This window comes from Hylobates moloch, unplaced genomic scaffold, assembly GCF_009828535.3.
Source record: "Hylobates moloch isolate HMO894 unplaced genomic scaffold, HMol_V3 SCAFFOLD_11, whole genome shotgun sequence".
Classification (NCBI taxonomy): Eukaryota; Metazoa; Chordata; class Mammalia; order Primates; family Hylobatidae; genus Hylobates; species Hylobates moloch.
Window position 1 is genome coordinate 96,100,010 of NW_026652286.1, and position 11,555 is coordinate 96,111,564.

At 44.7% G+C, this 11,555-nt stretch overlaps 1 long non-coding RNA gene across 2 annotated transcripts; it reads left to right on the forward strand.

Moving 5' to 3' along the window:
• The first annotated feature begins 362 nt into the window (after nt 1-362).
• On the forward strand, nt 363-9,410 carry LOC131384602 (uncharacterized). Of its 2 annotated transcripts, none has more exons than XR_009215612.1 (3): nt 363-515; nt 1,433-1,655; nt 9,301-9,410. It is a non-coding gene; the product is annotated as an uncharacterized LOC131384602 (long non-coding RNA). The 2 variants fall into 2 exon arrangements; XR_009215611.1 differs by lacking the exon at nt 9,301-9,410 and adding an exon at nt 7,589-7,690.
• Nucleotides 9,411-11,555: the final 2,145 nt, after the last annotated feature.

The following is an 11,555-nucleotide window of genomic DNA, read 5'->3' on the forward strand; positions in this document are numbered from 1 at the left end:
ACCCCTATGACTAAGACATTGTCTCCATTTCACGAATGGGGAGGTTGAAACTTAGACTGTTAAGGTAACTTGCTGGTAGCCAGATAGCTAGAAAGTGGTAGAGCCCAGTGCACAGGCAGAATCCATGACAGGTCTAAAATCCTTGCCCTCAACGGCATCATTCTAACACTCCATGGGGTCTTCCCAAGGCCATTTGGCTTGCCATAGAGAGGTCAGAGGCAGTACTGAGGGCCCCTCATGGGCTGTGAGTTGGGCTGTCTTTGATGACTCCTTGGTGCGTGTGTTTGGGCATTGTGACATCACAGAACAAGGGGCAACCCTACTAGCCCCAGACACAATGCACTCTGAGAGGCAGGGAGAGTTCAAGCCTCCTTCTCCCTCCTTTTTGAAACACGATCACCTATATTCATGCACACTCTTGTGTTAGGGCTCAAATGCTAGCAGCAGATGTGTGATCAGGTGATCGGTCTCAGAAATAAAGCAATCTGAATGAGGACAGGACTTCCCAAGAGCAGGTGACGGTGTTGTTCAGGGACGAGCTGTGCCATGCTGTAGCTTTCCAGCGAGGCTTCCTTTGACTCTGGCCAACAGTGGAGAACATTCAGTACCCAGAACTCCTGCCAAATTTCACACTTGGGGTTTGGCCCAGTTTCACGGACGTCCCTCTCCAGGGGCCCCACGGATACTCTTGTTTCTTGCTGCTGTCCCCAGCACCGCGCTGCAGCAGCCCCTTTGGCTTCTGCTGTTTCTTCTCCATGATCCCTGGCTTGCTTGGAGTTCCTACCATTCCCCTCCCTCCTCACCTCCCTCCTTTCGGTCCCTCAGCCCCTCCAAGCCTTTCCTGTCCCAGGAATTCTGTGCCTGAGGTTTGCTCTGTGTGGAGTTTTCTTCCCCAGACCTTGTGTGAGTGCCTCCAGGTCTTAACTCCGATGTTCCTCCTCCAAGGGGCTTCCCCTGGCCACACCATCTGGGCAGCCCCCCACCCTATCCACAACTACATTACCCTATTTTATTTTCTCAGGTACTTCCAGTTTCTAAAATTATTTTCATTTCTTCGCTTACATGTTGGCTATGCCTCTTGCCCCAGTAGAATGTTAGTTCCTAAGGGTATGGCTCTTTCTTGTCTGGTGCTGTACTACTAGTTCCTAAAACAGTGGCAGGCATGTGGCGGGGGCTCTCTGTCCATACTTGCTAACTCACCAAATGGCTGATGGAATGACTGACAGGCCAGAGGTCCAGACGTGCGGACAAAGAAAGATAGTGATAATGAGAGCTAGCATTTTCTGAGTTAAGGCTTTATAAACGTCATGCTGAGGGTTTTACATGCACTATCTCATTTAATCAGCCCAAAAACCTTATTATTATTCCCATTTAGCAGATGAGAAAACTGAGGATTAGAATTTTTTTTTTTTAATTTGCCCCTAAAATATAGCTGCCTTAATATCCTGCATGGCAAAGCCGACCGAATCTCAGGACTCTGCCATCAAAATCAAATGTGTTTACTTCGTTCAAAGAATCAGAAACTGCATGAAAATACCCAGTGGCAGGAGACTGAAGAAATACCAGAGTAGGACCAGAAGGAGTGTTGCGATAAATGTGAAGAAACTGAAACCCCTATGCACAGCTGGGAGATGTAAAGTGACTCAGATTCCTTGGTAAGCAGTTTGGCAATTCCTCAAAAAGTTAAACATACCGTATGACCCCGCAATTCCACTCCTAGTTGTAATAGCCAAGACAGCTGAAACACTTGTACACAAATGTGCATAGCAACATTGTTCATAACAGCCCCAAACTAGAACCAACCCAAATGTCCATCAAGTGATGAATGGATAAACAAAGTGTGGTCTATCCACACAATGGAATATTATTCACTCATAAAAAGAAACAAAGTACTGATTCAAGTACAACATGCACAACCCTTAAAAACATTATGCTCAGTGAAAGAAGCCAGAAAACCAGGACAAATATTGTATGATTCCATTTGTATGAAATGTCTAGAATAGGCACAAATCTATAGTGACAGAAAGTAGATTGATGATTGTCAGGGGCTGAAGGAGGAGAAATGGAGAGTGACTACTCCTGGATATGGGGTTTCTTTTTGGGGTGATGGAAACGTTCTGGAATTAGATAATGGTATTGGTTGCACAGCCTCAAAAATATGCTAAAAGCCACTGAATGATATACTTTACAATGGTTAAAGTGATGCATTTTATTTATGTGAATCATATCTGAAAGAAAGAAAGAAAAAAGGAAAAAAAGGAAGGAAGAAAAGAAGGAAGGAAGGAAGGAAGGAAGGGGGGAAGGGAGGGAGAGGGAAAGGGAGGGAGGGAGGAAGTGGGGAGGAAGGCGGAGAGAGAGAGAGGGGAGGGAGGGAGGGAGGGAGGGGGAGTCAGGTCATCTGCTTGTTGATAGAGCGCTCTGGGGAGTGCAGGTGTTGCAAGTGGTCAGGTAAGTAGTGAACTGAGAGGCTGCCAGGGGCAGAGGCCCAGCTCTGAGGGAGAGCTGTCTTAAGGGGCAATGTTGGTTTGAAATGAGGAAAGGAACTGGAAAGTGCAAGGCAGGGCCCAACCTATATACCAGGACTGGGCATTAGACAGGCTTCCTAAATAGAGCTAGGAGAAGGTGTCAAAGCAGAAGCTTAGTCATATCAACAGAGTGAATTGGGGGGGCGGGGTATCTGGGTAAGGAAGGTGAGGCCTGGAGCTGCATTTACAGGACAGAGGAGCCACACCAGGGACAAGTGGGTGCAGGCACAAGGGAGCTCAGGGCCTGCGGGGGCTCACTGAGACCAGTATTACACTAAGGCTGAGCATTCTAGGACTTGGCCTCCATGGATTGGTAGAGCTGAGTCTGCTCCAGCACATTCTTACTCAGAGTTGGTCAAGCTTTTTGGAGCTGAGCATATAGGGAATGAAACTAATGCCTCAGCTGGGGCTAGGGGTTGAGGATATGGGGAGGGTAGCAGGCTGAGCCCCCCAATTTTTTCCACTGTAAAGCTTTGTGATCTATTACAATGCAAATGCCACTGAAAAGTTAAATAATAGGCCCCAAATCACACAGCGAGAGAATGAAACAGCAGCCGGACACGATGGTCTATGCTTGTAATCCCAGTCCTTTGGAGGCCGAGGTGGGCGAATCACTTGAGCCCAGGAGTTCAAGACCAGCCTGGGTAACATGACAAAACCCTATTTCAAAAAACAAAAAACAAAAAAATTAGCTAGACATGGTGGTGCGCATCTGTAGTTCCAGCTACTCGGGAGATGGGAGGATCACTTGAGCCTGGGAGGCGGAGGTTGCAGTGAGCTGAGATCGTGCCACTGCACTCCAGCCTGGGTGACAGAGCGAGACCTTCTCTCAAATAAATAAATAAATAAATAAAAGAAAAGAAAAAAAAAGAAGAAGGACCAGCCTGACCAATATGGAGAAACCCCTTTCTCTATTAAAAATACAAAAATTAGCCGGACATGGTGGCTGGTGCCTGTAGTCCTAGCTATTCGGGAGGCTGAGGCAGGAGAATAGCATGAACCCGGGAGGTGAAGCTTGCAGTGAGCCGAGATCGTGCCATTTGCACTCCAGCCTGGGCGACAGAGCGAGAGCTGGGTGACAGAGCGAGAGAAGAAGAAGAAGGAGAAGGAGAGAAAGAGGAAGAGGAAGAGGGGGAAGGGGAAGGGGAAGAAGGAGAAGGAGAAGAAAGAAGAAGAAGAAGGAGAAGGAGAAGAAGAAGAAGAAGAAGAAGAAGAAGAAGAAGAAGAAGAAGAAGAAAAAAAAATGGAAAAGGCTTTTTCAATTCTGTGGATGAGAGGCAGTCTAATATGATGGGTAAGAGCATAGGCTGTGAAACAAGACCACCTGAGTTCAAATCCTACCTCTGTGTTACCTTGAACAAGTTACTTAGCTCCTCTGTGCCCCAGCTGTCTCCTCTAAAATGTCAGTGGCGTTGACTTTGCCTATCTCATAGGTGGTGGTGAGGATTAAATGACGCTATACATCTGAAGCCTTTAGAATAATGCTCAGAACCCTGTAAGAGCTAATAATTACTAGTAGTAGGCTCTACCACAGTCAGAGAGACCAAGCATTCCCACACAAGTGCAGCCGATGTCACAGTTTTGTGTAGTACCATCTCTGCTCTCTGTTTTTCCACATCGTATCCTGGAAAGACTTGCCCTTGTTTATGTGTCTCTCCAGGGGTCAAATTAAATTGATAAAATCTCAGAGAGTGCCAGACATCTGGCTGCTCAGTAAGAACAGAAATAATCAGTGAGTCCTAAATATGAGCCAGCCCTTCCCTAGCTAATCCTCCACTGTTGATGGGTGGAATAATTTCTCTCATAAACTGATTATGCTGGTAAATCAAGACCTTCTTGGGCAATGAAGAAAAACCTTAGATATATTCAGTTCTCAGGAGTAATATCATTGGTGAGCCAAGCACAATTGCTATGTAGTTGAATGTACTGGAATTATTTGCTGTCCAGAGACAGTACTTGATATTCACAGAGCCTCTTGTAAAAGGCTTCAGAGGACTTTCTGCCCATTAACTAGTTAGCCTTCACCATGTTTCTTGGAAAAAGGTCCTTGTGACTGTCCCTCTTGGCTGCCCATAAAGTCTTCTTATCCATCCTTTAGAATCCATCTCAAGTTACCAACAAGCCTCTTCCCTCCTTTCCAAATTGAAATTAACTACTTCTTCTCTATACTCTGTACTCTGCATCACACTTTTTTCTTTATTCCAGCAGATTGCCTTGTGTAGTTGTAGCTCCATGTCTTTCTGACATCATAGAGACAATTCTTGGATGTCATGAAGTGTCTTATTCATCTCTACATCATTTTCTGCCTGCCACTCACACACACCCAACATGTGCTCATCATGTTTGTTGTGGGTTTATTTGTATTCTGAATAAGATCCTCCTTGAAATTTTGATATATCCCTCTATAGTAGGCATCTCTTTTAGATGCCTACTTTTTTTTTTTTTTTTTTGAGACAGAGTCTCGCTCTTTTGCCCAGGCTGGAGTGCAGTGGTGGGATCTTGGCTCACTGGAACCTCTGCCTCCTGAGTTCAAGCGATTCTCATGCCTCAGCCTCCCAAGTAGCTGGCGCACACCACCATACCCAGCTAATTTTTGTATTTTTAGTAGAGACGAGGTTTCACCATGTTGGCCAGGATGGTCTTGATCTCCTGACCTCATGACCTGCCCGCCTCAGCCTCCCAAAGTGCTGGGATTACAGGTGTGAGCCACCACGCCCAGCCAGTTGAGAAGCATTCTTCTAACACACACGTTGCATTTAGTAGGCATTCTACAACTGTATGCGAAAATAAATAAAAGAAACCCCACATTAGAGAACTTTGGCGATTTGACCAAGCCCATAAAACCAAGATAAAACTTGGAAACCTGCCTGCTGAATTTCAGTTATTATGTAAAATGAATACTGGTGCTGTGTGAATATGTTGCTATGTGGTTTTCTAAAATGTGAGGCTGGGGCCTTACTGTTTTCCTTCTTTCTTTTCTTTGGTTTTTTCCCTTCCTTCGTTCCACACACGCTTACTGAGCAACTATTATGTGCCAGGCATCTTGCTAGGCATTGGCGATTCAATGATGGGCAAAAGCAAACAAGGCATCTTATGGAGCTTACAGTCTGTCCAGAGCAGGGGATTGTCATAAATCCAATAGTCAGTCCACCTATAAGGAATGTGTGCTGGCCAGCTGAGGGCAGGGTCCTAAAGGAAAGGAACACTGATCCATGAGCGCTTATTGCAGAGAGGACTGATCTAGCCTGGGAAGGGTGTGGGGAGAGGTCAAGAAGGATTTTACTGAAGAAATCACAGTTGTTGTTAAAATAAAAACTTTGGCAGAGAGGCTGAGGTAGGAGAATGGCGTGAACCTGGGAGGCGGAGCTTGCAGTGAGCCGAGATTGCGCCACTGCACTCCAGCCTGGGCAACAGAGTGAGACTCCATCTCAAAAGAAAAAAAAATAAAAAAATAAAAAAAATAAAAACTTTGGACAAATTAAATTTAACAGGGTTTAATCAAGCAAAGGACAAATCGTGAATCGGGCAGGTCTCAGAACCAGAAGAGGTTTAGAGAGCTCTCCACTCTGCAGCATGGGCAGGCAACCTTTACAGACAGGACAGCTCCATTGGTTACACCTTGGTGTTTGCCTCATTTGAATGTGATCAGATCAGTTGACCACCTGTGATTGACTGAAGCTCATTTGCTGTGATTGGCTGAAACTCAATTATTTGTTAGAAAATTATACTCCTAATTTAGGATTTTAGTTAGTTTATATACTAAGTTAGGTTGCAGTTGATGATGTAAGGAGGCATCCTGGTGCCAAATTTAGTTTAACAGTGTTAGCCAGGTGCGGTGGCTCACGCCTGTATTCCCAACCCTTGGGGGAGGCCGAAGCAGGTGGATCACCTGAAGTCAGGAGTTTGAGACCAGCCTGGCCAACATGGCGAAACTCAGTCTCTACTAAAAATACAAAAAATTTAGCTGAGTATGATGGCACGCACCTGTAATCCCAGCTACTCAAGAAGCTGAGGCATGAGAATCCCTTGAACCTGCATGATGGAGGTTGCAGTGAGCTAAAATCATGCCACTGCACCCCAGCCTGGGTGACAGAGTGAGACCCTGTCTTGATAAACAAACAAACAAATAAAAACAAAACAGTATTGAGAACTGAAGGAGAAGTGAGAATTAAACAGGTACAGAGGGCGGAGATTGGGAGGGGGCCAGCACACACCAAGGTTTGTGATGGGAATGCTTGTGCATTCCAGAAGCCAAGGACCTACAGCATCTGGCCGGAGCCCAGAGAAGATACAGGAGGTGTTTCTCTCTGAGGCTTGAATGTTTATGCAGGAGCCAGACCATCCAAGGGCCAAGTAGGCCAACGTAAAAGGTTTTGTCTTTATCCTTCTACAATGGGAAATCACTCAAGGTTTTGAGCCAAGGTGTAATGTAAGCATACTAATAGTCTGGAAAAATAGTCTGGCTGGTCTGCGGGAAATGGACTAGAATGTGGGGAGCATGCAAGAGAGAAAGAAGGAGGCCAGTTAGCAGGCCGCCACGTGGAGTCAGGGGCCAGACAATGGTGGCTTTAATCAGGGCGGTGGCAATGAAGATGAAGAAGGTTGAAGCCATCTCATATGTAAAAAATCAATAGGACTTGGTGAGGGCATGGCCTAAAGCTTAGGGCTTGTCTCAAAATCTTTTCTGCTTGTGCCCAGCCCCTATGTCCCCTATGGGACTGTGGAGTACCAGTTGGGCATATGAGGTCTCTGAACTAGTTACCGTAGATGATACAAAGAAACATGTCTCTGCCTTCAAGGTGTTTCTGCTCAGAGGACACTGAAAATCCCCATGCACTGGGCAAAACAAGCCTTCACATGCTAAAACATAGCTCACATGCAGGGCTGAATCCCATGGGTGAGGACAGAGCCTCTAGGTTTTCCAAAGTGAGAAACTGAGTTGAACCTTCATGATACTTCTAGACTGCTAAGTACCACCAATTAAAATGTTTGCTTTTTTGCCAGGAGATGAAAAGCCCTCGTCTTAGTTAAAGGTAAATATTAATGTATTCATTCATTTACAGATATCCATTCACTTACATGTCTAATTTTTATGGAGCACACATGATGTGCATGGGATTTGAGCTAGGCATCATAAGCGATGGAAGAAGGCATCAAGATCCAGGGTTAAAACATGTGGAGTCTGAAGATTTGTGTCTGAAAGCCAGTGCGTGAATCAGGTTTCTTTCTTTTTTAAACTATGGTAAAATATGTATAACATTCATGTATAATATAGACAACAGAAAATTTACCAAAAACCTTTTAAAAGTGTACAGTTTTGTGGTAGTAGGTACATCCACATTGTTGGGCAGCCATCACCACTATCCAGCTCCAGATTTTCATCTTCCCCAACTGAAACTCTGTACCCATTAAATGCTAACACCCCATTTCTGCCTCCCTCTAGCTCCTGGAAACCACCATTCCACTTTTTGGTTCTGTGAATTTGACTGCTGTAGGAACCTTGTCTAAGAGAAATCACTCAATGTTCTTTTGTGACTGGCTTATTTCATTTAGGATAATGTCCTCAAGGTTCATCTGTGTTGTAGCATGTGTCAGAATTTCCTCCCTTTTCTTTTCTTTTTTTTTGAGATGGAGTCTCATTCTGTTGCGCAGACTGGAGTGCAGTGGTGCAATGTTGGCTCACTGCAACCTCCGCCTCCCAGGTTCAAGCAATTCTCCTGCCTCAGCCTCCCAAGTAGCTGGGATTACAGGTGTGTTCCACCCCACTGGATTATTTTTGTAGTTTTAGTAGAGACCGGGTTTCACCACGTTGGCCAGTCTGGTCTCGAACTCCTGACCTCAGGTGATCTGCCTGCCTCGGCCTCCCAAAGTACTGAGTTACATGTGTGAGCCACTGTGCCCGGTCAGAATTTCCTCCCTTTTTAAGGTTGAATAATATTCTGTTGTATGTATGTACATTTTATTTATCCATTCATCCCTTGATGAGCAATTGGGTTGCTTTTACCTTTTGGCTATTGTGAAGAATGCTGCTATGAACATGGGTGAACAAACATCTCTTTTGAGTCTCTGCTTTAATTTCTTTGTAATCTATACCCAGAAGTGGAATTGCTGGGCCATATGGCAATTCTCTGTGTAATTTTCTGAGGAATCTCCACATCGTTTCCCATAGCATTTTACATCCCTACCTGCAATGCACAAGGCTTCCAATTTCACTACATCCTCACCAACACTCATTATTTTATGTTTGTTTTGTTTTGGTTTTTATACGAGCCATCCTAATGGGTATGAAGTGATACTTCATTGTGGTTTTGATTTACATTTCCTAAAGACTAATATTGAGTGGGGCGGCTGCAAACTCATCTACAGGTTAGTTGGTTTTTCATCTATTGGTGCATTTTCTAAGCTTTGACTATTGTACTAGGTGCTATGAGGGATGTGAAATGAATACAAAGATTTAACCTCAGGAAAATAATCTAACAGACAAAACAGATGGATATAAAAATCACTATGGTAGATTGTTTCCAAAGATAATCACAACATTCTACATGCCCTTTGGAATTGACATTGCTTTTTCTTGTTTGTTTGTTTTGAGACACGGTTTTGCTCTGTTGCCCAGGCTGTAGTGCAGTGGCACAATCATTGCTCACTGCAGTCTTGATCTCTCAGGCTCAAGCCATCCTCCCACCTTAGCCTCCTGAGTTGCTGGTAGGACAGGTGTGCACCACCATGCCCAGCTAATTTTTTTACAAGTTTTTTTTTTTTTTTTTTTTTTTAGAAACAGGGTCTCTCTATGTTGTCCAGGCTGGTCTCAAAACTCCCAGATGCAAGCGATTCACCTGCCTCAGCCTCCCAAAATGTTGGGATTACAGATGTGAGCCATCATGCTGAGTGTGGAAAAGTGACTTTGACATCCCATCAAAAGATGGAGGTTTTTCCCCTTCCCTGGACTCTAGACTGGTCCTGTGACTTGCTTTGACCAATAGATTATGACAGAAGTGATGCTGTGTGACTTCTAGGTTTAAACTGTAAGAGTTCTTGAGCTTCTGTTATTTTCTGTCATAGAAGTCAGCCACTATCTCAGCCAGTCCAACCACATTACTTGAGAGAGATTCAGGCAGTCCCCCTGATTCCAGCCTCTCCAATTGAGGTATGAGATGTGAACAAAACTATTTTAGATCCTCTAGTCCCAGTCAAGCAGACCCAGCCAACACTATGGGCAGCAGGAACAAGCTGTCCCTGTTGAGACTTGCCCAAATTGCAGAGTCATGACCCTCCCCCCCAAAAAAAATTGCTCTTGTTTTAAGCCACTAAGTTTTACAGTGTCTATTATTGCAATGCCTTATATGTAAGCTTATTACGTGTCAGAAGCCAGGAATCAGTGAGCTCAGAGGAAAGCAGGATTCTCATGTGGGTGGAGGGAGGGTGGGAGGGGCAGATGTGGGAATCAGGGAAGATGTGAAGTTCCAGAGTGTCCTTAAGACAACGCTTTAGGAGGAACTCTGTCTCAGCATGGCAACTGTTTGCTGGAAACAAGCCCCTACTCTCATGCTGTGCTGATAAGCCCTATTTCCTGTTGTTTTGCTTCATTGGTCCCTGACCCTGTATCTGCTTGGTGCTCTGGTTCTGAGGTTTCTCCACTTCACTGTGAGTGCTGCGGTAGAGCAGTAAGTTTAGAATCCGACAGACATGAGTCTGTACTCCGGTTATGCTCCTGGCTCATCATGTGACATTGAACCTGTGGGACCTCTCTGACCCTGAATTTCTTCATCTAATACATTGGTGACAATAACACTTACTCCACAGGTTTACTGAAAAGATCAATCAAGATCACAGATGTGCTTGTTGGCCCTCCACAACTGCTAGATCCCACCTCGTAGATCTGCCAAGTAGGTCTCAAAATTGTTTCATCCTTTGGACTTGCTCTGCATCCCCAGGTCTGGTTTTTGACACTTGACCAAGATCACACTGAAATTGAGCTTGGCTCTCTCCCTCGGTTTTATGCCTTTTAGATTTATTTGAATTTTGCTTGCTACTCCTTAAGGAGTGATTTTTTTTTTAATGTTCCTAGTTTTTCCACTCATTGAAACAGGACTTCCAGGGAAGGGGAACTATGAGTTAGTGTTTGAAAAATAAGAGTTTGGCTGGAGAACTCTTAAGGTGGAGAACATTTAGGAATAGGGCAGAACAGATAGCCTGTATGGATGGACAGAGAAAAGGTGAGTCATGATTTGATATCAAAGACTTTTATACCAAGAGTTTTAGACTCTACTCAAACAGAGAAATGACATCATCAGATCTCATCTTTTGTGACTTTACTGGCGGCAGTGGCAATTTGAAGAATCCTCTGGAGAAGGGGAGAGATTTGAAGCAGACAAAACAACAGGAAGCTATGGTGATAATTTAGGTGAGACATGACAAAGATCTGATAAGGGTAGAGGCACTGGAACTACAAAGGGAAGTTGGATTTGTGAGACAGTTTGAGTAGAATTGACAGTATTTGGTGACCACCCACATGTTGGAAACCAGAATGAAAGAATGGGAGCTGGCATTTGGGGCTGAGACGTGATGGGGCCATAAGCTAAACAGAACTGGAGGAATAGGATTTGGGGAATGGTGAAGATGTTTAATTAGGGCATGCAAAGTTTGTGTCACTCTTTGAATCAATTTTTTTCCAGTCTCCATTTCTTTCTGTCTCCAGTAGCTTCATGGGCTCAGAAGAAATGTGACTGTGAAGGTGATTGATCCAGCAGGCACTCCCCAACATATCCTGAATACTAAGTAACCACAGCAGCTGGGAGGCTGAACAAGTCTTTCTGCAAAATGAGCTGCCTCCTATCAAAGAGGGAAAGACAAGAGAGGATCCAAAATTGCCTCAAAGCTTCATCCGGGGGCTGCTGTTTTTAGGGAGTATTGAAGTGTGCTGATGATTTCCCAAGATGAGTCAGGACTCCCTACATCATCATCTCATTCCCCTGAGAACTTGGAGACCGTCTTAGCTGACAGCCTCCCTCTTCCTCCACTTCTTCCCTC